Source organism: Panulirus ornatus, chromosome 16 (assembly GCF_036320965.1).
Source record: "Panulirus ornatus isolate Po-2019 chromosome 16, ASM3632096v1, whole genome shotgun sequence".
In the NCBI taxonomy this organism is placed as follows: domain Eukaryota; kingdom Metazoa; phylum Arthropoda; class Malacostraca; order Decapoda; family Palinuridae; genus Panulirus; species Panulirus ornatus.
In genome coordinates, this window is record NC_092239.1 from 507789 (window position 1) to 534638 (window position 26850).

Genomic DNA, 26850 nt, shown 5'->3' on the forward strand with positions numbered 1-26850 from the left:
ACATTGTGCACTGTGAGACCCAGGTACACTATAGCTACCTACAATACGGTAGGAGTTAACTAGGTATAGTGTGTGGACGAGGTACGGTGTGTGGGTCAGGTAGGTGTGCGGGCCAGGTAAAATGTGTGGGCCAGAATAGTGTGGGGACCAGGTAACTGTGGGGGGGCCAGGTACAGTGTGGAGCCCAAATACAATATGGGGACTAGGTACAGTGCAGGGGTGGGGGTGGGGGTCAGGTACAGTCTGGAGGGCAGGTACAGTGTGAAGGCCACGTACGGTGCGGAGCCAGGTACATCGTGCGGAATGGCAGCGCAGAGGGAAATGACCCTCTTTGTAATGTTAATGAAGCTTTGTGTTGAGGCTTCGTGATACGCGTAGAAGTTTTTATATTATCACTAGCAATACAAGCGGCCCAAAGAATAACACAGATATAACTCTACGAACACCAGTAAGGCTCATGCGGTATGTTATCAAGAAAAAAGAATGACGGTAACAGCAGGTTATCAGTCACTATTTCGGCCAACGTAGTCGCTGGCCCTTCCTACGAGCAAATACAATATGAAGTGGTGCTAGCAATACCGAGATGAGCGCTCCTGGACGACAACATCCGATATCAACATGTACATCAACTTTTGTACAAAATCGTTATAGAGTAAGAGCTATGGTTGCATGAGCATCACTGTACAACACAGATCACCACTACCACTTATAAACAGACTTTACAATATCAATAACAACCTTCAGAATGAGATTTACAAAGATTACCAGCGTCATCACTGTACGACATATGCTAACAGAAGCAACGACACCTGAACAAGACATCTATTGACAGCCAGAACAATAGTGGGCGACAGATACTGACAGTATCAATAACACCAGCAGCCCTGCATGAAGTCTTTGATAAGAACACTTCACGAACGACTTCGATCATCAGCCACCGGTAATAGACTTTTCGTTTGTGTGTTAAGCTCGTAACAACTGTTTATACTTGGTATGAAACGAGAGAATCCAGCACAACATATGACAGTTTCCTGTCTCTCCCGGGGGAGACATCCAGCACCTCCTGTGATGTGTGCTGTGCGGTGGTGAGGTGGAGGAGGGCAGTGTGCGCTCGTGGGCTGCAGTAACACCCATATCTCCACTACATGTTCTCCCTTGGCTACTGTTTGATTGCCGTAGAGAGGCGGCCGTAATATGGCCTTGTGGAGCTCGTACAAATCTAAGTGAACTGGAATGATAGCATTATTAGTTTCAGTACATGCAGACGTCATCGCTGTCGAGAGTTTTTACTTACAAGATAATAACCCCTTCATGATCTGCTGTCATGAAGGAAAAATAAGTGCTAATGGATTGGAAGCTGATATGCAAATTACTTCAGCATATAGTAACAGTGATTTGCATCTATAATTCACTGTTGTTCTTGCTTAATGAAACTAATGAAGGCTTGGCTTGTGCTGGGGCCTGACTCATGACCACTTGAACACTTTTTACGACTTGATTTAATGTCAGTGGCTTGCTGTCTTGCTCTGACCTAGGATGAGACTTGTGATGTCCTGTGTGATGACCCATGTCATGATTCGAGTGGTGACCTGTTATAATGACCCGTGTAGTGACCTCTTAATCATGACCCTTGTCATGACTTGTGTGAGAATCTGTATGATATATCGTAATATGTGTGATATGAAGACATTATGATGGCGAGTGTGCTCATCTGTTATAACATGTTTGACCTTTGTGGTGTGTTCCATGATTACCTGCTTGATGATGTTTATGATAAGGTATGTGATGATTTTTTTGTATATTTCATCGATGACCTGTTTGATGTGCATGTTGTGTTGTAAGGTGACCTATATAGCAACATCAGTAATGACCTATGCGGTGACGTTTGGAATAACCTTGGTAGAGTCGTCTGGCGAACTGTTTGTTTACCTTTGTGATGACATTTGACTTGTACCTGCCTGCGAAATAGCCTATGTGATGACTTGTGTATGTTGACCTGCTGGTGACTTGTTTGATGAACTTTGAAATAATCTATGTGCGGTGACCTGTGTGATACCTGTATGGATGACAAGTGTGATCACGAAAGCGATGATGTGTGATGACCTGTACGGTGAGCTGTATCTTAACTAGTGTGATATTACATTATCAAACGTTTGTATTAATTTGAGGGATGATATATGAGGCGATCTGTGTTATGACCTGTGGTGACCTGCTTATCTGATCAGTGTTTGCGTCAGTGTAGATGACCTCCGGTGGTCATCTCTTCGCGGATCGTTAGGTAATCTTTTGGGGAATTTGCAGAACTCAATGATTAGGGTCTTTGTCTTTAGGTCAACCGTCACGGGTAAACAAAGTCATAACCACAAGTATTTAAGATCCAGATGTTAATTATGAAGAGGGTTTGTAATGGTCAATCCCATCGTAGGGAAGGAAAATCTTTTACAAATGATAACATCGCTTGATACTTTCAATTAGTATGGCAATTATAGCTTCATGGGTCAAGGAAATGACTTTTTGTTGCTGAATGGTAAAAAGGTTGGGTATAGTGCTTGAGCGATTGAATCCGAGTCTTTGAGAAAATGCCTCAGTATTTGTCAGAAACTATTGCTATATGTAGACTTAAGGCGAGAAAGTTATTGTACATAACGATGAAGGAAGGAGAGGAAAGAGGGAATAAACTCGTCTTTGTTTATCACTGTCAAGATACTACAGACAGACACACACATAAAGGCTGGTTGGAGTGGCCTTCGTGTCTTTCCCAACCTATTCTACTCGACTATAGACAAATGAAGGGCAGAAAGAACACCATGCCTTCTCATGTCTGTGTTACCGTACCAGAGAATTATAGAGAGAAAAACAGGGAGGAGCAAGGTGACCTTCAACTTCTGCTCGTCTGTGCTAGCGTGCCACAGGGTCCAGCCAGAAGGATCCGGGGACGGTGACGTGCTGTGTGGTGAGGGTAAACAGCGCGTGAGAAGGGGACCCGGGTGTGTGTCACATTGACTTCGACGTGAGAAAATGCAAACATAATGCTTTGTGGGGTTCTTAGATTCAGAGACATGAGAAACGCGAGACAACTACTGGCGAGGACGTACTGCATGGGGTCACACAAGACCACTACTGGCGAGGGCGGGTTGCCATGGGTAACCCATCTCTCTGGGTGAATATCTTCCCATCTACTCATATATTTACCTGCCTACTCATATATTTACCTGCACATAAATACCAAACTCCCTACCCACCCACTTAACTATCCTGGAATCTACCTGCCTACTTACCCACCTTTCTATCAACCTACCCATTAAACCATCCACGTACTTACATATCCACTGATCTCTTCAACAAAAGCAAGAAATATCTATACAATCAAACAGAGTACTAAAATATTGTGAAAGACTGGTTTGATGACTGAGTAATTATGTTACTAGAATTAATGCAGGAGGAGATGGAAATCTTGTGTAGAGCTAGGTTGACATGAGAGTTCCTACATCTTGGCGAACTTATATCAGCTGAAATTATACCCTTAAAACGTTTTGAAGTTCCATCGAATATCACCCCCATGACAAACAAAATGAAGGTACTAGCCATCATCACCAGATCAGTTTATAGCAGGTCTTAGCAGTAACAGAGGCCTAATAGATTACTTTCGAAATTTGTACCTTGTGTGACTACAATCTCTTCTATCACCTTCAAACATCAAGCGTATGGCAACTGTGGCACTCTTTTGTCACAGACATCTACGTCCAGCCTAGCTGCCAGTTGATGTGCTTGGGGGTCTGGGAGTGTTATGGGTTAAGGTTTCTCCCATATTACACCCACGCTAAACTGTCACCATCATTTGCTGACTGGTCTACCACCCACTGATCTCCTTCACTGGAGAGTAAATTCTAGAACAAGTTTCCTACACATCTGACACACTCAACACAAGGTGCCATTGTTATAAGCTTGCAATATATAGGAATTTCAATGAAACAGACACCACTATCATCCAAGAGTAACTACAAATAGATTGTTCCCACGCATGATTAACACATTCTTGACCTGAATCTTACTGATATGGCTGACCACTACCTATCACGCAAGCCTCCACCTTCCTCCCTCCTCTCAGACGAAATAATCATATATGAGTGTTGTGGCTTCCCGCTCCTCTTATCTCCCAACACGAACTGGAAGACATCAAAACTCATTGGCCACTCTCTGACTCAGCGAAAAAAAATTTCAGGCGGTGGAATGAGTTAACAAGTGAAAATGATGCTGAAATCACGCGGGAGAAGTATCATGAAACCTGCAGCCAGACGACGGTAACTCTACACCGGCTGACGCTCCCTGGATAACCGGCCGCATTATGCGACTTGTGCAGCACCAAAATCGAGTATTCAACATTCGCAAGAACGACCTCTATAATTTGATTTGCAACAAAGTGCAACGCAAAGTACGACCCACGAAGAAGGACTTCTGCCCAAACAAGGTGCAGTATCTAAAGCAGGCCAACATAGGTCAGTGGTGTGATAGAATAAAAGAACTCACTGGCTATGACAAACGAATGGCTCTCCCCTTTCCTTTGTGTGGACCAATCTAGCAATGAGGAGGCCGCACATCAAATTAACAAGCATTTTGCCCATATTTGCCAACGATTATCACAAGTTGATATCAGTTCCCTCTCAACATATCTACCAACCCTATCCCTTCCGGGCACACCAAAGGATTATCAAGTTGCTTCAGCACCTTAAAACCAAACGCTCAACCTTACCATGGATCTTCCGATGAAACAATGCAAGGAATTTTTCAGTGAATTAGTCACACCGCTTATTTCCACAGCTAACGTTTCACTCAAACAATCTGAATGCCTCTCATCTTGGGAGACGGTATATGCCACTCCAATACCCAAATCCATGAACACATGCGCAGCCGTGCAAGTGAACAACTCAATTTTCTGTTGGTTAGGCTATGTTTTCTAATATCTGTAACACATCAGCTGTGTATTTTCAGCCGAATGGCCATTCAATGAACTGTTGTTTATCTATCTATTTATTTCAATCATATGAAAAAGCGACCTCCCTACCCATGATATACTGTGTACTACAGTGCACCAAGATGGTGCTGCTCCTCTGCTTCCTCATCCTTATCACTGACGCTCTGAAGGAGGCAAACTATCATTGGAAGTACGTGAACGATTCCACCTTTGGTATCACTATCAAAAGGATGATGGCAACAGTAAACACAATCAGACCCATTGTTTCAGTGGTAAATGTTTTTTCAAGTGACATTCAAGCTGATTGTTTACTTGTATACTTCATGACAGTGTAAGTTTTTCATTATGTTTATACATTTGATTAGCAGATATGTGCGGTGTCGTATAGGTACACACAAAAATGCACATGGCAGGGTACGTGCGCACGAACACAGAATCAATATGCTTACTTTCGATAGCAGTGATCGGTAGTGAAATGAACTATGGCCATGAACACTGTAGACACTTACCGAAGGAATAGAACGTAAAACATTTGGCTCTACAGCTGCGGTGTATGAACAAATATCTATTATGCTATAGACCGGAAGGTTCACTGTGTCAACCACTCATGATTACTCTTAGGTCTCACTATCTCCGTCTTTCCAGCTTGTGATCGACAAGCTCAGATAGCAATAGCAAGCCATAAACTCCTCAGGAAGAGACGAATGCCATCTTGTCGGATTGACAAGTAATTATCCTCAGGCACGTTTCACTCCAGGGTTCCGTGGGAAAGCCCACCAAAAAAGTTTCTGATGAAGGCACTCGCTAGAGACATTATTAGAGCATTGGTCTGCCGTGTAACAAGCCATACTTGGGGGTCAGAAGTTGTGCTTTTCACCATAACATGCATCTACAAGAGCCGCTACCCAATCAACAGTCAACTTATGATCCTCCCGATGCCACCTGCTGCATTAGTCGTCGTTTTCTGTTAGTATTCATACTTTTTGCACCCAAGTTTAATTTCTTTAAGAGGCAGGATTGTTATCTTTGTGAATTAGCTTGGAGAAGTAAGCTCAGCAATACTGACTTGTATGGAAGGGTGATGAGTTACATATGTGTATCATCCCATGTAAATCTAAGTGCTGTTTCTCCATAATCCCCAATCCTATGTACGATCATGTGCCCTGCTATATTTGCGTTGGATGTTTGTACTGACAGCTTCAGAACTGATCAGCATGGTATAAGGAGACACAATATGGCTCGTCCTGATTCAAGAAGCCTCATCATGGCTTAGAATGACACAGGCAGCTACAGCATCGCTCATAGTGACACTGAGGACTTCAGGCTGGTTAACTATGACACAAGAAACCTCAAGTAGGCTTAGCATGACACAGGCAGCCATAGCATGTGCCCTGACGCCGTCATGCATCACCATCCTCACGCATGACTACGTCAGATCAGTCAAGAAATCGTGTCCTTCCCTGACCTTTTGTCACATCACTTTTCTTGAGCCTCACCTTCAGGAGTCTTATCTGTTTCTCAGTAGTAGATTTCAGTTATCATAATTCTTTTTCGCCGTTATTTTCTCTTCAATCTCGTGTTTTTCTTGGTACAACTTACTTTCGTCTTTCTTGTGATTCACATGCAAACTTCTTTACGATATTACAAATTAAAGATCATGTTATAAGTTCTCCATAAAGGCGTCTTCCCGGCCATGGGGGCCAAAGTTTTCGGGCCCTTCGTGGTCCACTAGTGAGCTACAGAGGAAATCAAACCCAGTGGTGATAATTAGCGAGCTGTTGAAGCATTAAAGTACTGGGGTAGTCCTCCCCAGTCTGAGGGAGGGGGTCATCACTCAGACCGGCCAGGCGGCTTCTTTGGTCTCGCTCACCAGTGATGGCCGACGCTCCGGCGTTCCTCGTGTTGTGTGCTATTAAGCCAGTCATTGAAGGATATAGAGCATACGCTATTAAGCCTGATTACTGGCAGGGAGAGTATACCTTTACTTTGAGTTTTACACCATTCCACAGGCTGTGTTGTTCACACACACGTGACACACAAGGGCTATTATAGATGTCTTACAAACAGATGAGGTCAAGATGCTACCAGTGCTGTTTCTTGACGGTTTTTAATAGGTAAAGGTTGTTGTTGTTGTTGTTGTTGTTGTTGTGAACGGTCTGCAGCAGAATAAAGGCTTGCACAGGCCCCTCTTCTTCTGGTAAACGGTGTTCAGCATCAACAAAAGGTGCTGTTGCTGTAGTTAGTGCTCGACACACGTGATCATTGTTGTCAGTGACAATCATGGTCTAAAAGATATCCAGAGACATAATAATCATCCGGTACATTGTACACTGTTGATTCTCTTCGAATAAGAATTAGTTTTAAGCTGTTAATATTTTCCTCCATTGTTGGTTCTTATTCATTTAATTTTCAGTAGTCTGTCAGTTCAATATACCAGGAAATGAGGGAGGGGTAAATTTGCCAGAAGTAGGAAGGCCAAATGAAGAGGAATATATTAGTATGATGTGTGCAGTGACTTGCAGTGATCGAGCTCCACAGTGGTATATGGTGATCGAGCCTCCAGCAGTGATACGTGGTGATCGATCCTCCAGCAGTGATTTGTAGAGACTAAGCCTCTTGCAGTAATTTGTAATGATCGAGTCTTCAGCATTGATGTGTGGTGAATGAGACTCCACCAGCGATAGGTGGTGACCAGGTCTCCATCAGCAGTGTGTGGTGATCGAGCCTCTGACAGTGAAGTGTGCTGAGGGAGCGTTGATGCATGGTGATGTATACAGGGGAACTTATTAGCAAGTTTTAAAAAAGTAGCAGGAAGCTTATAATACTGGGATTGCTGCCAGATGTGACGTCGATCCTCTACCCTCAGCACGATGCTAGGGATAAACAGAAGTATCGAAGCTCTCTATAGGGAAGAGGATAGAGTGGGACCATCTTAGTCATGATAGATCTACTTACAATAGAGATGGTCTTTACTTAAATGGAATAGGGAAAGCCCGCTTTGGCAGAGTATTAGATGAGAACTTTAGGCCTTCTTTCAATAGAGATGAACTAATCAGGAGAGCAAATGACGGTCGAGTTAGCTGTTGGGGGGTCGTTGCGGGGGAATCTAAGTATGAAAGGGATCTGAGAGACAAGACGTTCAGTTTGACAACTATAAAGATAGCAGTATAAGATGGATGGGACCTTGGCGGTAGGGATCATCGGGGAGTAGCGGTAACCTCCCAAGCAGAGAAATTAGCAAAGGAAGGCAGTATAAGTAGCGGGTTAGCACAGCTATAGGTCAACTCTCAGGTAACCTCTAGGACCAAGGCTGGTAAGGTCCTGTGTGGGGAGTCAGAGTAAGGCGGCGAACCCAAAGCAGATGGAGAACCATCTGTCTCTCGCTGCTGCACTCACAGACATTAACAGTGATAATACAAACACGCAGACCGACAGTAAAGAAGGCAAATTCAGTCAAGAAATTAATTCCAGGGAAAGAAGTTGAATATACACAAATGCCTGGAGCATCATTACGGCACGCGGTGAACTTATATCCTCTGCAGTCACCGAAAAACCGAACATTGCAATCTGAGAAACGTGGGTAAACTCTGAAAATAAACACTTAATAGTCGAGTTAGCAATACCTTAATGCAAACTATCTACAAAAGATCGCTTATACATGGTAGGTGGTGGAGTTTTGATACACGTTGATAACAGTCTAAGTACTATGAAGATAAGCAAAGTAGAAACACAAACTTACAACTCTCTTTATATTGTCATTACCGACAAGTTCAAAAGTAACTACGTCTTGGTGTTATACAAACCTCCTGAGCAGAAAGAAGACGACGATAAGGTGCTATACAATGAAATCAAAACTATAGTAAACAGTAAAGAGATTATGATAGTAGGAGACTCAGCAGTCCAAACATACACTGGAACATGTTAACTGGTGACCGAGAGGGAACGAGACTAACGGAACTGATTGCAGACACTTTTCTGGAACAGTTGATTAGAAAAACAGCCAGAGGTAAAAACATTCACAATCTTGTCCTCACCAGTGACAAACTTAATCAACTCTTGCGAATTAGGTGAGAGTTTGTCAAACAGCGATCACAGTTTGATTACATTAGAGATAAATTTGAATTATGAAATAAATGACAACAAACTCTTTATCCCAGATTACAGACGAGGAAATTTTGAAATGAATAGACATGAAATTCGCAGCACCAATTGGACAAAACTTCTTGACGTTTATACAGTAGAGGAAATGTGGAATACTTTCTAAAAAAACACGTTACTCAAAACCGAAAACAAACATACTCTACGAATTACGAAGAAAACTTGCAATATTTCAAAACCATCATGGATGAATAGGAGAATAGAAGGACTAATTTGCCAAAAGAAGAAAACATATAAGAAATTCAAATCAATGGGAACCGATGAAAATCGCTAGGAATTAATCACAATCCAAAGATAATGTAGGATGGTCATAAGACAGAGCAAACGCGACGAAGAAAAAAGAATTGAAAGTTAAGAATAATCCTAAGGAACCTTCAAATATATAAGACAAAGGAAAACAGTAAAAGAAGAAATTGGACCATTATGAAATGAACATGAAATACTAACTACTGACAAGGAAATGACTACCATACTAAATTATTCTTTTAACTCCGTATTCACATTTGAAGAAACATCTCGAATACCACAACCAATGAAAAAGTTTCAAGGATCTGTTGAAGGCCAGATAAATAAAGAGATCTGAAGTACGAAAAAACTTGGATAATTAAATCCTAACAAATCCAACGGCCCAGATAACTTAGCTTCAAGATTTTTAAAGGACGTCAGGAGACAGCTGATATACCTCATATCAAAAATATTCAACAAATCTCTATCGGATGGTCAGGTGCCAACTGACTGGAAACTAGCAAATGTTACTCCTATATATAAAAAAGGGGACAAAAAGTGTGCCTTGAACTAACGCTCAATCAGCCTTATGTCAGTGTTAGTAAAACGATGGAAGAAATAATACGAGATAAAATCGTCACGTCTCTAGAAGATTACAAAATTATACCGGACAACCAACACGGTTTCCGTAATAGAATATCTTGCCTGACAAATTTGCTAGAATTTCTTAATACTATTTACCAGAACTGGGAAGAAAAATTACCGTCTGACGTAGTATACTTAGATTTGCAAAGGGCTTTCGATAAAGTTCCTCACAAGAGAATTTTACATAGACTCGAAGCACACGGAAACGGCGAAGAACTCTGTACATGGATCAGAGACTGGATTACGGAAGAAAGCAGCGTGCAGTATTAAACGGCAAAGCCTCAGATTGGCTAGAGGTAACGAATGGTGTGCCACAGGGGGCGGTCCTAGGCTCAATTCGTTTCATAACATACATTGATGACCTAGAACTCGGTCACATATATAAGATCTCCACATTTGCTGACGAAACTAAACTAGAGCTGTAGAGCTGTAAACAGGCGGGACTGCGAAATTATTCAAAAAATCTTAACTTACTAGCAGAGTGATCAGACAGATGGCAAATTATGATTAATGTAGACAAGTGTAAAGTTATGCACTTTGGAGATAAAAATATACGTTAAGACTGCAAACTATTCGGAAACTCTCTAGCTAAGGTAAATGAAGAAAAGGACCTTGGAGTTGTCATTAGCAACAATCTGAAGTACACTAAACAGTTTCAAGCAGCAAATTAAAAAGGCAACCAAATGTTAGGTTTCATAGCCAGGAACATAGATTGCAAGACGTCAGAAACAATTCTCACACTTTACGATTCTCTAGTAAGACTACACCTTGAATTTACAGTTCAGTTTTGGTCCCCACACTATAAAAGACGGGGGAAAATTAGAGCAAGTACAAAGACGCGCGACAAAATTGATCTCATCCCTTAGAAATCTGGCATACGAAGAGAGGGTAAAACATGTAGTACTGACGTGGGAAAAAGCTTATTTTCCTATAGGTGTGTTGAGCACTGGATAAGTTACCGTCTGACGCAGTGAATGTACTCGACACTTCATTGGCTGATGATTATACGAGTGCAGGTTCGACAAATTTCCTAATGGAATAAGCCCCAGACACAGAATACTGGGAAAGATCAACATTAACAGCAAATCAAAATTTAGCATCACTCCTTTAGAACTAGGTAACAGTAAATAAATTTTTTGACCGTGAAGTATCCTGGAAAAATGCTAAAGATTTGACACTGGGGAATGATTGACATATTGATTCAGTAAAGTTTTCAGTCACAGAAGCAATTAGTCAACTGACTGCCTTGTAAATTTAGCTGAGTAAAGGCAAATATATATATATTCCTTCAAGACAGACCACATTCATATAGTGCTGACGCTGCTGAGCTATTACGGTGTGGAGTTGAAGAAGAATACGATAATACTATGATAAGAGGTGATCGATTAGCGAAGTCTTTCAAGTCGTCAGTTTCAGTGACCTCATGCAGCATCATACAAAAACAGAGGACAAAGCAAACGGCTAACTAACAATCTCGACCAACGGCACAGAAGATGTGACTTTAAAGGCTTTTTGATATCACGATCGTGTAATCATCTATAGACGTTCAGAGGAGAGAATGATCCTATCACCTGAACAATATAGACAATAGTATCACCACTGTCTTTGAAACATTCATATGAAAGAAAAGTGGAGCATCAACTAGAATTAAGCGAGACCACCTCACACTCCGTGGGTGCTAGGAACCAACTTTTCTACATCATCAAAACAACATTTTAATAACTAAAAACACTTACCTTCGCTCGCGAAATTATGCGTTTTTCTTTGCAATATCACTCAACATCAACTCCACCATGGACATAAAACTTATCTTCATTACACCCCCGATAAACCTAAATTCATAACCGTATCTTCGCTACAACCTCGATAAAATTAAATTCACTTCATCCTCGGTAAACGCATTTTCATTTCACCTTTGACTGAACGCTCGATGTCACTGGCATTTGAATTGACCATCATGACCATCGACATCTTTCAATTTTACCTTGACCCTTATGAGTCAGGTTAGATCTTTCTTCAATACATTATCAACACCACTGGTGAGCTTTGACTTAACCCTTACATTTCAGGCCAAAGGTACATTACCTTGTCAATACGCCCGCGCAACTAGTGACCTTTGATTAGTTCCTTACAGGTCAGGTAGGAGGCATTTTTACCACACCTTTGGCAACAATGCACCATCACCATTACCACAATCTCGACTCCACTGACATCTTCATTAAATGCTGGCACTTTGCCTGTAATTGCGTGTCAAATCATAGGCACGGCGAAGGTGCCGGCTACTGGAAAGAATTACAATATGTTGTCTCCTACAGAAAAGCAAAATATTTCCGAGAAGCAACAAGTAGTCTAGTGGAGTTAAAGACAACAACCAGATCTATCGGGAATTCTAGTGGAAAAGGTGATCCAAGATCCAGTACAGAGCTGGTGGTGGTGCAGAAATGATTTAAGATGAAGAGGTGTAGGAGTTATGTAGGAGACAACACTGAGTGGATGGTGGTGTAGAGGTTATTCAAGAGGCAACACAGAGTGGGTGGAGGTGCAGAGGTGATGCAAGAGGCAACACAAAGTGGGTGGAGGTGTAGATGTAATGAAAGAGACAACACGCAGTGGGTGGTGATGTAGAAGTTATATAAGAGGGAACACAAAATGGATGCTGGATGCAGAGATGGTCGAAGAGGCAACACAAAGTGGGTGGTAGTGTAGAAATGGTGCAAGAGGTATCATAGGTGGTGTGCCACGCGCACAGCTCGCTCCACACGTTCCCTGGCGCGTGTCAGTTCAGCCCACTAGACATCGTAACTCTTGCCTGGCTTCATTGGAGAGCCAGAAACTGCAGATTCAAGGCCCCTTGTGCTGAACGAGAACTAATTTTACAGCACACCCACCTGAAGCTTTCCTTGTTTCATCTGACAGCTTAATGTGCCATATTACCGTCATATGTCTGTAGTAGTCGGATATTCACCCCGTGGTAGACCACGCGTCAGGGGGTGTGTGCGCGCGCGTGCGACGACTCCGCAGCGGATGTGGTGGCGCGCGCGGTGATTCCCAACGCTACGAAGGTGCAGGTGCTGGAGGAAGGCTATCATATCCTCTCTAACGTGAACACCGAGGATTCCTCAATCCTAGGCTCAAGATACGCACCTTCTGTACAAAGCGTCGACAATAGTGCTTTCGAGGCTGGGAAGAGTTAACTTTGTCTCTATATGTCGAAGATCTGTGACGTAACTCGAGCTAGCTTTGAAGGGGTTAACTATACATTACGAAACGTCCTATACGATTCTAAGAAGTACAGGATATCCGCCTTCGTTCTGCCTCGCGAGTTCTTCCCACAATTTTCTGGGCAACTCGAGGATTACTTCTTCCCTCAGCTCGTGCTCCTTCCCCGTCACGTTTCTCTTTGTTGTTCTTTTTCCGTCAATGTTGATCCTGTTCTTGTTGGTTTTGCTACCGTACCCGAGGCAAAAGTTTTTTTCAGGTACTCTCAGGTGAGGGAGTTTCTCGGTGTTCCTTTGGAGAACAGCAGAACTCTGAAGCAGCCACACGTATTGTGGCAAGCATTGTTCTGGAAATTTCTCAACCAGCGGTTCGAGTGTTACTGTTTACTGTTATTGTTTACAGTTCCTTATTTGCCAATTTGATTCTCGATGGTTCTCTCTCCTACAAACATTTTCACATTTTTAAGGTAGAGTTGGGATTTTGCTGGTTCCTTTTCGTTTTGTTGCTGAAGCTGTACCACTTAACTTCTCTCCCGTTTTTATTTTCTTTTTAATTTTACAGTCACTGTCGGGTTTGTTTTACTAACATTTTTCTTATTTTTTGATGCTTTAGTTAAAAGAAATCCTTGTATATTGTTTCTCTCATTCTAACTGTTTCAAAATCAGAGCATCAAAACCTTCAGGTAATCAGAGCATCCAAAACCTTAAATCAATCAGAACATCCAAAAGCCTAAAGAAATTAGAAACATCCAAAACCTTAAAGTAATCAGAGCATACGGGACCTTAAAGTAATTAAAGTATATCCAAAACCTTAAAGTAATCGGAACAATATCTTCAGTCTTTCGCAACGAAGGCCTGGCGCTGACTTCGGCTGAGGTGAACTTCTCTCCAGAATTATGTACATAATATCCTTTACATCTTTTTCTTTTGCTTCATCACTTTTCTCCTCCGCCTCTTTTTTCTCTTCATTCTTTTTTGTCTTTCCTTCCTTCATGCATTCATCACAAAGATATCTAATGGGTATCATTTTCTTCTGACAAGTATGTCAGCGAATAAAAGAATAAAAGTTCTTACCGGGTATCAACTGTGGTCCGTCAGTGAGGAGAGGATGTAAGGACTGGCCGTGTTTCTCGGGTCAACTGAGTCTCCTGCTGCTGCTGCTTCTGCGTACCTTGGCAGACGTTAGTGGCAACAATGATTAGAATAATGATAATAGTAATAGCAGCAATAAGTGGTAGAAAGTTTCTGAGTCATGAAAGATATGGAATCAGATTAACAAGATCAGTGAAAATGAAGACGAACACCGTCAACTCTAGGCTCATGTTTTGAAGAGAAAGTTCACAGGAAATTGAGCAGTTTTTATTCACAGACAATACACTGAGACGAACAATCCACTAGTATATTCTTTCCTATCTTACTAATGTCTGGTCATCACCTTTGAAAGATTCTGGGGTCATGTGTGGTTGCCCATGACATACCCAAGGCTTTTGACAGGGTGTGGCATCGGGGTCTCATCTCCAAGCTACCCTCTTTTGGCTTCCCTCCCTCAACCTTACTCCTTCATATCTAGCTTCCTCAACCACACTCCTTTTATTACCACACATCTCTTTTACCCTTTCATTACATACTCGACCAAACCACCTCACGCCACATTATCCTAAAACATTTCATTTCCAGCACATCCACCCTCCTCCTTATAACCCTATCTATAATCTGCGCCTCACAACCGCATAATACTGTTGGAACTACTATTCCTTCAAACGTGCCCATTTTTGGACTCCGAGATAAAGTTCTCTTTCTACACATTTTTCATTGCTCCCAAAACCTTCGTCCCCTCCACCACCCTGTAACTCACTTCCACCTCCATTGTTCCATTCGTTGCTAAGTCCATTCCCAGATATTTAGAACATTATACTTCCTCCAATTTTTTCCCTATTCAAACTCATATCCCATTCTAACTTGTCCCTCAACCCCGCTGAACCTAATAACCTTGCTCTTATCTACATCTACTCTCAACTTTCTCCTTTTCCCACACTTTTCCAAACTCAGTCACCAACTTCTGCAGTTTCTCACTCGAATTAGCCACCAGTTCTGTATCATCGGCGAACAACAATTTATTCACTTCCCAGGCCCTTTCATCCCTAACATACTGCATACTCGCCCCTCCCTCGAAAACTCTTACATTTACCTCCCTAACCACCCCATCCATAAAAAAATTAAACAATCATGGGGACATCACACACCCCTGCCACAGACAAACCTTCACTAGTAAAAAGTCACTCTCCTTTCTTCCTAGTCTTACAAATGCCTTAAACCATTGAAAAAAAACTTTTCATCGCTTCTAGCAACTTACTTCCCATACCAAATACTCTTAAGACCCTCCATAAAGCATCTCTATCCACCCTATCATATGCCTTCTCCAGATCCATAAATGCCACATACAAACCCATCTGCTTCTCTAAGTACTTCTCACATACATTCTTCAAAGCAAACACCTGATCCACACATGCTCTACCTCTTCTGATACCTCACTGTTCCTCCCCAATCTGATGCCCTGTACATGCCTTCACCCTCTCAATCCACAGGCACTTCACCATGATCCATACATTCAGTGAATATCCTTCCCAATCGATTAACAATACAATCACCTCCTTTCTTAATCATTTCATCTGCAATACCAACCAAACCCGTCGCCTTGCCGGATTTCATCTTCCGTAAGGCTTTCACCACCTCTTCTCTCTTAATCAAACCACTTTCCCTGTATCTCACTTCGCACCCCACCCTGACCAAAACACCCAACTTCTGCCACTCTATCATCAGGCACATTCAACAGACCTTCAGAATACTTACTCCATCTCCTCCTCATTTCATCACTAACTGTTATCATTTCTCCCCTTACTCCCTAAACTGATGTTTCCATTTGCTCTCTTTTCTAACGCACGTTATTTACCTCCTTCCAAAACATCTTTTTATTTTTCCTAAAGTTTAATGATATTCGCTCAACCCAACACTTATTTGCCCTTTTTTTCAACTCTTGCATCTTCCTCTTGACCTCCTGCCGCTTTTTCTTAGACGTCTCCCGGTCATTTGCACTCCTTTCTTGCAAGTATGGTCCAAATGCCTCTCTTCTCTCTTTCACTAACAGCTTTACTCTTTCATCCCACCACTCACTACCTTTTCTAATCTGCCCATCTCCCACCTTTCTCATGCCACATGCATCTCTCGCACATGCCATCACTGTTTCCCTAAATACATCTCATTTCTCATCCACTCCCCTAATATCCTTTGCTCTTACCTTTTGCCATTCTACACTCAGTCTTCCTTACACATGTCTCTTTTTCAAGTTCACTTACTCTCACCACTCTCGTTTCCCCGACATTTTCTCTTCGTTTTTGAAAACCTCTAAAAATCCGCACCTTCGCCTCCACGAGATAGTGATCAGACATCCCACCAACTGCCTCTCTGAAGACATTAACCTCCATAAGTCTATCTTTTACGCGCCTACCAATCAACACGTAATATAATAATGCCATTTAACCACATTTCCCACTCACATACGTATAACTGTGTATATCTCCTTTTAAACCATATATTTCCAATCACCAGTTCTTATAGTGTTTTGCATATATATATATATATATATATCTTTTTTTTTTTTTTTTTTATACTTTGTCGCTGTCTCCCGCGTTTGCGAGGTAGCGCAAGGAAACAGACGAAAGAAATGGCTCAACCCACCCCCATACACATGTATAAACATACGTCCACACACGCAAATATACATACCTACACAGCTTTCCATGGTTTACCCCAGACGCTTCACATGCCCTGATTCAATCCACTGACAGCACGTCAACCCCAGTATACCACATCGATCCAATTCACTCTATTCCTTGCCCTCCTTTCACCCTCCTGCATGTTCAGGCCCCGATCACACAAAATCTTTTTCACTCCATCTTTCCACCTCCAATTTGGTCTCCCACTTCTCCTCGTTCCCTCCACCTCCGACACATATATCCTCTTGGTCAATTTTTCCTCACTCATTCTCTCCATGTGCCCAAACCATTTCAAAACACCCTCTTCTGCTCTCTCAACAACGCTCTTTTTATTTCCACACATCTCTCTTACCCTTACGTTACTTACTCGATCAAACCACCTCACACCACACATTGTCCTCAAACATCTCATTTCCAGCACATCCATCCTCCTGCGCACAACTCTATCCATAGCCCACGCCTCGCAACCATACAACATTGTTGGAACCACTATTCCTTCAAACATACCCATTTTTGCTTTCCGAGATAATGTTCTCGACTTCCACACATTCTTCAAGGCTCCCATGATTTTCGCCCCCTTCCCCACCCTATGATCCACTTCCGCTTCCATGGTTCCATCCGCTGCCAGATCCACTCCCAGATATCTAAAACACTTTACTTCCTCCAGTTTTTCTCCATTCAAACTTACCTCCCAATTGACTTGACCCTCAACCCTACTGTACCTAATAGCCTTGCTCTTATTCACATTTACTCTTAACTTTCCTCTTTCACACACTTTACCAAACTCAGTCACCAGCTTCTGCAGTTTCTCACATGAATCAGCCACCAGCGCTGTATCATCAGCGAACAACAACTGACTCACTTCCCAAGCTCTCTCATCCACAACAGACTTCATACTTGCCCCTCTTTCCAAAACTCTTGCATTCACCTCCCTAACAACCCCATCCATAAACAAATTAAACATCTATGGAGACATCACACACCCCTGCCGCAAATCTACATTCACCGAGAACCAATCACTTTCCTCTCTTCCTACACGCACACATGCCTTACATCCTCGATAAAAACTTTTCACTGCTTCTAACAACTTGCCTCCCACACCATATATTCTTAATACCTTCCACAGAGCATCTCTATCAACTCTATCATATGCCTTCTCCAGATCCATAAATGCTACATACAAATCCATTTGCTTTTCTAAGTATTTCTCACATACATTCTTCAAAGCAAACACCTGATCCACACATCCTCTACCACTTCTGAAACCACACTGCTCTTCCCCAATCTGATGCTCTGTACATGCCTTCACCCTCTCAATCAATACCCTAACATATAATTTACCAGGAATACTCAACAAACTTATACGTCTGAAATTTGAGCACTCACTCTTATCCCCTTTGCCTTTGTACAATGGCACTATGCACGCATTCCGCCAATCCTCAGGCACCTCACCATGAGTCATACATACATTAGATAACCTTACCAACCAGTCAATAATACAGTCACCCCCTTTTTTAATAAATTCCACTGCAATACCATCCAAACCTGCTGCCTTGCCGGCTTTCATCTTCCGCAAAGCTTTTACTACCTCTTCTCTGTTTCCCAAATCATTTTCCCTAACCCTCTCACTTTGCACACCACCTCGACCAAAACAATCTACATCTGCCACTCTATCATCAAACACATTCAACAAACCTTCAAAATACTCACTCCATCTCTTTCTCACATCACCACTACTTGTTATCACCTCCCCATATATATATATATATATATATATATATATATATATATATATATATATATATATATATATATATATATATATATATATATATATATATATATATATATTTTTTTTTTTTTTTTTTTTTTTTTTTTTACCTCGTCGCTGTCTCCCGCGTTTGCGAGGTAGCGCAAGGAAACAGACAAAAGAAATGGCCCAACCCCCCCCATACACATGTACATACACACGTCCACACACGCAAATATACATACCCACCCAGCTTTCCATGGTTTACCCCGGACGCTTCACATGCCTTGATTCAATCCACTGACAGCACGTCAACCCCTGTATACCACATCGCTCCAATTCACTCTATTCCTTGCCCTCCTTTCACCCTCCTGCATGTTCAGGCCCCGATCACACAAAATCCTTTTCACTCCATCTTTCCACCTCCAATTTGGTCTCCCTCTTCTCCTCGTTCCCTCCACCTCCGACACATATATCCTCTTGGTCAATCTTTCCTCACTCATTCTCTCCATGTGCCCAAACCACTTCAAAACACCCTCTTCTGCTCTCTCAACCACGCTCTTTTTATTTCCACACATCTCTCTTACCCTTACGTTACTTACTCGATCAAACCACCTCACACCACACATTGTCCTCAAACATCTCATTTCCAGCACATCCATCCTCCTGCGCACAACTCTATCCATAGCCCACGCCTCGCAACCATACAACATTGTTGGAACCACTATTCCTTCAAACATACCCATTTTTGCTTTCCGGGATAATGTTCTCGACTTCCACACATTTTTCAAGGCTCCCAAAATTTTCGCCCCCTCCCCCACCCTATGATTCACTTCCGCTTCCATGGTTCCATCCGCTGACAGATCCACTCCCAGATATCTAAAACACTTCACTTCCTCCAGTTTTTCTCCATTCAAACTCACCTCCCAATTGACTTGACCCTCAACCCTACTGTACCTAATGACCTTGCTCTTATTCACATTTACTCTTAACTTTCTTCTTCCACACACTTTACCAAACTCAGTCACCAGCTTCTGCAGTTTCTCACATGAATCCGCCACCAGCGCTGTATCATCAGCGAACAACAACTGACTCACTTCCCAAGCTCTCTCATCCACAACAGACTTCATACTTGCCCCTCTTTCCAAAACTCTTGCATTCACCTCCCTAACAACCCCATCCATAAACAAATTAAACAACCATGGAGACATCACACACCCCTGCCGCAAACCTACATTCACTGAGAACCAATCACTTTCCTCTCTTCCTACAAGTACACATGCCTTACATCCTCGATAAAAACTTTTCACTGCTTCTAACAACTTTCCTCCCACACCATATATTCTTAATACCTTCCACAGAGCATCTCTATCGACTCTATCATATGCCTTCTCCAGATCCATAAATGTTACATACAAATCCATTTGCTTTTCTAAGTATTTCTCACATACATTCTTCAAAGCAAACACCTGATCCACACATCCTCTACCACTTCTGAAACCACACTGCTCTTCCTCAATATATATATATATATATATATATATATATATATATATATATATATATATGTCTGTCTGTCTTCTCTTTCTTTCCCTCTTTCTTCACACACAAACAAACGCACACATTGCCTTTAACTCTCTCCCATTTACGTAGTCAGGTCAATCGTGAAGAAATCATAAGTTTGAAATAAATGCATAACTCCTTCTTGTGTTCATTCATTCACTTCAGCAGAGTTTATCACTTGAACGGTTACAGCATGCAACACTTGTATGGTAAATGGTCATTGGTGATGACGTATATGGTGCACTAGGATGCTGTGTGTAGACGTTAGGCAGCACAAGTGCACAGCTAGACACGCGCCTGTCGTGAATTCGTGCATGTGCTGCACTGCTGCACACGCATGTACGTGAATGCGTGTGCGGCAGTGACCTCTGAGGGCAACAGTGCGTGGCGTATAGTGGGGCTAGATCTAAGGAAAGAGTCAGCTTGTTTCGTTCTATGTCATGACGACTGGCGGGTCCTGGTGAGCGAAGCATTCGGGAGATTTCCGTTCCGATTTCAGGGAGGGGAAGGGGTAGGGGAATGGTTTAGGAAAGATGAGGTGTATATATATATATATATATATATATATATATATATATATATATATATATATATATATATTCCTATGAGTCCATGTGGAAAATGAAACACGATAAGTTCCCAAGTGCACTTTCGTGTAATAATCACATCATTAGGGGAAATACAAGAAAGAAATATAAGTCAGTTGATATACAACGAAGAGACGTAGCTAGGACGCCATTTGATAAACATGCGATTAACACATTATCTGTTTGGGTTATTATCTTCGGTTTGATTCCTAAAAGGCAGAGCAATGAAGACGAAACACTCCATCCACAAATCTGCCTTTTTGCCTCACTAGAAGATGGTTACCACCCTTACCAGAAGATGTATCACGGTCGCCTTAGAGGATACGTCGTACCCTTCACAAAAGATACGTCATAGGCCTCCCCAGAGGATACGTCATTGGCCTCCCCAGAAGACCGTCACGGCCGAAGATACCATCACCTGTGCGTCGTTACCTTAATTAAACTTAGCGACCGGAAATACCGAGATACCATCGTGAGAACAGGAAGCTACTTCAGTGTAGCAAGTGTCGCCAGGGATACACTGTTCTCTCACGGCGAGGGCACACCCAGTGTTTGGTCTTGTGTGGGGAGCCAAGGGCAGCTGTGGGTGTTAGCTTGGTGTGGGCGTTGTCTGGGTCTTCTGTGTGTGGGTATGTTTTTTGTTTAGGTGTTGATGGGTGTATAACGAGTGCAAGTGGGTGGATTTATGTTTTGTGTTGCTGTGGTTTTTGTATGATAGTGGATATTCTGTAGCAGTATGTGTTATTTAGGTGTGGCTAGATACTGTTATATGTGATGCATGAGTGTGAGTAGTTGTGTCGTGAGGGTGTGGTGTATGTGTGTGTGTGTGTGTGTGTGTGTGTGTGTGTGTGTGTGTGCGTGTGTGTGTGGGGGGGGGGAGGGGGGCTAGTCATCCATACAAGACCAACGTAATTGGGAAACGGTATCTGTGTCATGGCTTTAGCGATGTATGTTCATGGCGTGGACTGATTACCGGCCATACTATTAATAAGATGAGTTCTGGCAAGATCATAACTTTCTCTGTAATTCCTGCAGATGCTACCAGGAGTCCTGTTAATGTATCACGGACAAAATGACTTGACTTTCTTACAATACTTGTAACAAACACTGTCGCTATGTTGCACAGTGGCTTAGCAAAATTATCTTAGAGTTATATTTTGACTGCGAAAAGACTGAAAAAATATATGACATCTTTCCTATACCGTCATGACAGCAGAAGGAAAGAGAAAGAACAGGAAATTAAATGATAACAGGATACACTTAGATTAGAAAACGTGTTGGTATTGATGACCAATACGGATTACTCGAGAATCGGGAGAAAAAAGAACGAAGAGTAGAGAGGGAGACAATAATAAAGCAAGACAGAGAGAGACAAAACACGAGGAGTGAACAGCGAGTAGAGCAGAAATGTGTTAGGAACACATGAAAAGGACAAGGAAAATACTGAAAGCTTATAAAACTTAGATGATAAGTGCAAGAGAAAGGAAATGGACATGAGAAAATTGTTAGCTTCTGTCCAGAATAATCATTAGTATTTCATGACTTACATGTGACCCACAATAAAGATTAAAGATAAAATGAAAATGCATGACTGCAGGGAAGAGATCAATAACTGACGTGGAAGAATAGATATTTGAAAGTAATATATAAACATTAGGATTAGAGAGCCAGATGCACATCAAACTGTGGCTCGAAGACTGACGACTGTGGCTCGACGCCTGACGCCGCCTCAGTAAGGTTCGCCTCCGGAAATGACTTCGTAATAGCATGAGAACATATCGATCTGGTGGAGCCGGATGGGAGAGGGCCGGGCAGGTGGAGCGGGGGTTGTGGAGGGTTGTGGGAGGGCTAGGAGGCGGACGGAAGGGTGGGCAGAAGTGGGGATAATTGAGTGGATGGATGGATCGGTGTGTGGAAGGGTGAACTGGAGCTAAGAACGGGTGGGTGGTAGGGCTTGGAGATGAGCAGGAGGGGTGGAAGTGAATAGACAAAAGAGAACGGACAGCGAAGCTGGCATACATGGTGAACGACGGTTGTAAGCAGACAGAGAGGGAGACCAGCGATTTTAGCGACCTGTGTGCTCCCCGTCCTACACTGTGACCCAACGTTATTATCTAGCAATGAAAACCAAGTTCCTTGTTGAAGGTGAAGACTCAATTTGTAGAACAAAAGCCTTCTTTTCTGTGGTCTCGTCAGGAGAATCAGTTTCATGGATCTCTTATTTATGAATTTGATAAAGTACTCCACTGGTGGGTTACCTTCCTTCAGTAAACAACATACGCTATTTAGTCATTAGGAAATTCCATTAGAAAAACAAGATAACTCCGTTAAAGGTACGCCACAAGTAAATAGAGAACATGGCTACGTGTTGCTCAAGTCACGCAACCTGTGTTCTGAAGATGAGTCGTCAACACGTTAAGCGTTTCATAGGAAACTTGTGTGTGTGTGTGTGTGTGTGTGTGTGTGTGTGTGTGTGTAATTAAGAGACGGTATATCTCTAATGCTGTACCAGGAATCACTGGAAGTTCCACTTGTCTGTTCATGTAAGCGGGTTGGGATGTTGGCTCCCGGCCTACCAAGGTTTAGTATGGAAGGTGGAGTTCTTGACTCGGAATCACCTGCAGCTGATTATTTTATCAACACAGCAGCGAGAAACCAGAAGGAAAGTCCATCGCTGATGGATTAGAAAGTATGAATTTGTAATAAAAATTTAATCTATCGATTTTAATATTCTTTCTAGATATTCATGTGACTCCCTTACGTTCGAGAGGACACGTTCATCCTGAGCTCAGGTATTAGTCGCCTGATATATACTATACTTCCGTATCAAGTACAGGTCTGCTGTCACCTCCAAACGTACCAGTTGGGAGCGCCAGTGACGCCAGCCTCGCTCGTAGAACCGACTCTTTGTCCTGTGGGGCTCATGCTGATGACGTCAACAGTTTCAGGATGTCTTTGATGTCAGAATAACGTGACATATATCACCAACGGCTTGAGACACGAAGGATCCCACCACAAACCATATGACTCCACATCCAGCCACACCAGCAACAATGGCAACTTCAAATTCAAGTTTTTGAAACTTTGAGGTCGATGCATAGGCCATTACATCTACATCCACGTCCCTGGATACCTATATATACCACTGGATCCTCATAAAGTCGTCTGGTAATATCATCTTGATCACCACTCAGGTACCTAACAACTATGCCTCACCAACAAGGTTGTCAGGAGCACCAAAAATCGGTTTGCTCCGACAGACGGCAACCACATATCCCATGAGTCACCACTACCACTTCCGCCCTGACCTTGGCCCCACTCCCATGCCATACAAAACGGATTTACGGGTAAAAAGTTACTTAAGTAGCGTTCGCTATTCACTGATACTACAGTAAACATGAAAACATGTATCTATCATCATTCATAGTTGCTTCAGGTCTCATATCTAAGACACGATCAGGATGTTACATAGAACCTCCTTCCAGTTCCCGCAGCCCCAAAGCTGCGATGCTTCCAGGAGTAGGGATATAATGGACTCTTTTGGAGTGGGAGATTCTTTGACGAGACTGTACTCCCAGTGATACATCGTTGCCAATGGTGACTTTTAACTCGCAATGCTAGCTCGTGCAGTTGGAGTCCGGTAAACACACACACACACACACACATATATATATATATATATATATATATATATATATATATATATGTATATATTTCTTTTCTTTTTAAAATTTTCCAAAAGAAGGAACAGAGAAGGGGGCCATGTGAGGATATTCCCTCAAAGGCCCAGTCCTCTGTTCTTAACGCTACCTCGTTATCGCGGGAAATGGCGAATAGTATGAAAAAGAAAAAAAAATATATATGTATATATATATATATATGTATATATATGTATATATATATATATATATATATATATATATGTATAGAGAAGAGGTAGTGAAAGCTTTGCGGAAGATGAAAGCCGGCAAGGCAGCAGGTTTGGATGGTATTGCAGTGGAATTTATTAAAAAACGGGATGACTGTATTGTTGACTGGTTGGTAAGGTTATTTAATGTATGTATGACTCATGGTGAGGTGCCTGAGGATTGGCGGAATGCGTGCAGAGTGCCATTGTACAAAGGCAAAGGGGATAAGAGTGAGTGCTCAAATTACAGAGGTATAAGTTTGTTGAGTATTCCTGGTAAATTATATGGGAGGGTATTGATTGAGAGGGTGAAGGCATGTACCGAGCATCAGATTGGGGAAGAGCAGTGTGGTTTCAGAAGTGGTAGAGGATGTGTGGATCAGGTGTTTGCTTTGAAGAATGTATGTGAGAAATACTTAGAAAAGCAAATGGATTTGTATGTAGCATTTATGGATCTGGAGAAGGCATATGATAGAGTTGATAGAGATGCTCTGTGGAAGGTATTAAGAATATATGGTGTGGGAGGAAAGTTGTTAGAAGCAGTGAAAAGTTTTTATCGATGATGTAAGGCATGTGTACGTGTAGGAAGAGAGGAAAGTGATTGGTTCTCAGTGAATGTAGGTTTGCGGCAGGGGTGTGTGATGTCTCCATGGTTGTTTAATTTGTTTATGGATGGGGTTGTTAGGGAGGTAAATGCAAGAGTTTTGGAAAGAGGGGCAAGTATGAAGTCTGTTGGGGATGAGAGAGCTTGGGAAGTGAGTCAGTTGTTGTTCGCTGATGATACATCGCTGGTGGCGGATTCATGTGAGAAACTGCAGAAGCTGGTGACTGAGTTTGGAAAAGTGTGTGGAAGAAGAAAGTTAAGAGTAAATGTGAATAAGAGCAAGGTTATTAGGTACAGTAGGGTTGAGGGTCAAGTCAATTGGGAGGTGAGTTTGAATGGAGAAAGGCTGGAGGAAGTGAAGTGTTTTAGATATCTGGGAGTGGATCTGGCAGCGGATGGAACCATGGAAGCGGAGGTGGATCATAGGGTGGGGGAGGGGGCGAAAATCCTGGGGGCCTTGAAGAATGTGTGGAAGTCGAGAACACTATCTCGGAAAGCAAAAATGGGTATGTTTGAAGGAATAGTGGTTCCAACAATGTTGTATGGTTGCGAGGCGTGGGCTATGGATAGAGTTGTGCGCAGGAGGATGGATGTGCTGGAAATGAGATGTTTGAGGACAATGTGTGGTGTGAGGTGGTTTGATCGAGTGAGCAACGTAAGGGTAAGAGAGATGTGTGGAAATAAAAAGAGCGTGGTTGAGAGAGCAGAAGAGGGTGTTTTGAAGTGGTTTGGGCATATGGAGAGGATGAGTGAGGAAAGATTGACCAAGAGGATATATGTGTCGGAGGTGGAGGGAACAAGGAGAAGAGGGAGACCAAATTGGAGGTGGAAAGATGGAGTGAAAAAGATTTTGTGTGATCGGGGCCTGAACATGCAGGAGGGTGAAAGGAGGGCAAGGAATAGAGTGAATTGGAGCGATGTGGTATACCGGGGTTGACGTGCTGTCAGTGGATTGAATCAAGGCATGTGAAGCGTCTGGGGTAAACCATGGAAAGCTGTGTAGGTATGTATATTTGCGAACGTGGGCGTATGTATATACATGTGTATGGGGGGGGGGGTTGGGCCATTTCTTTCGTCTGTTTCCTTGCGCTGCCTCGCAAACGCGGGAGACAGCGACAAAGTATAATAAAATAATAAAAATAATATGTATATATATATATATATATATATATATATATATATATATATATATATAATATATATATATATATATATATATATATATATATATATATATATATATATATATATATATATATACATATATATATATAGATAGATAGATAGATAGATAGATAGATAGATATTCATTTATTGTACTCGATTGACGTTTCCTGCGTCAGAAAGATAGCGTCAGGAAACAAACGAAGAACGACCCATTCATTCACATACACATACATATATACATAAACGCCGATACACGTACATACACATACACATATTCATAC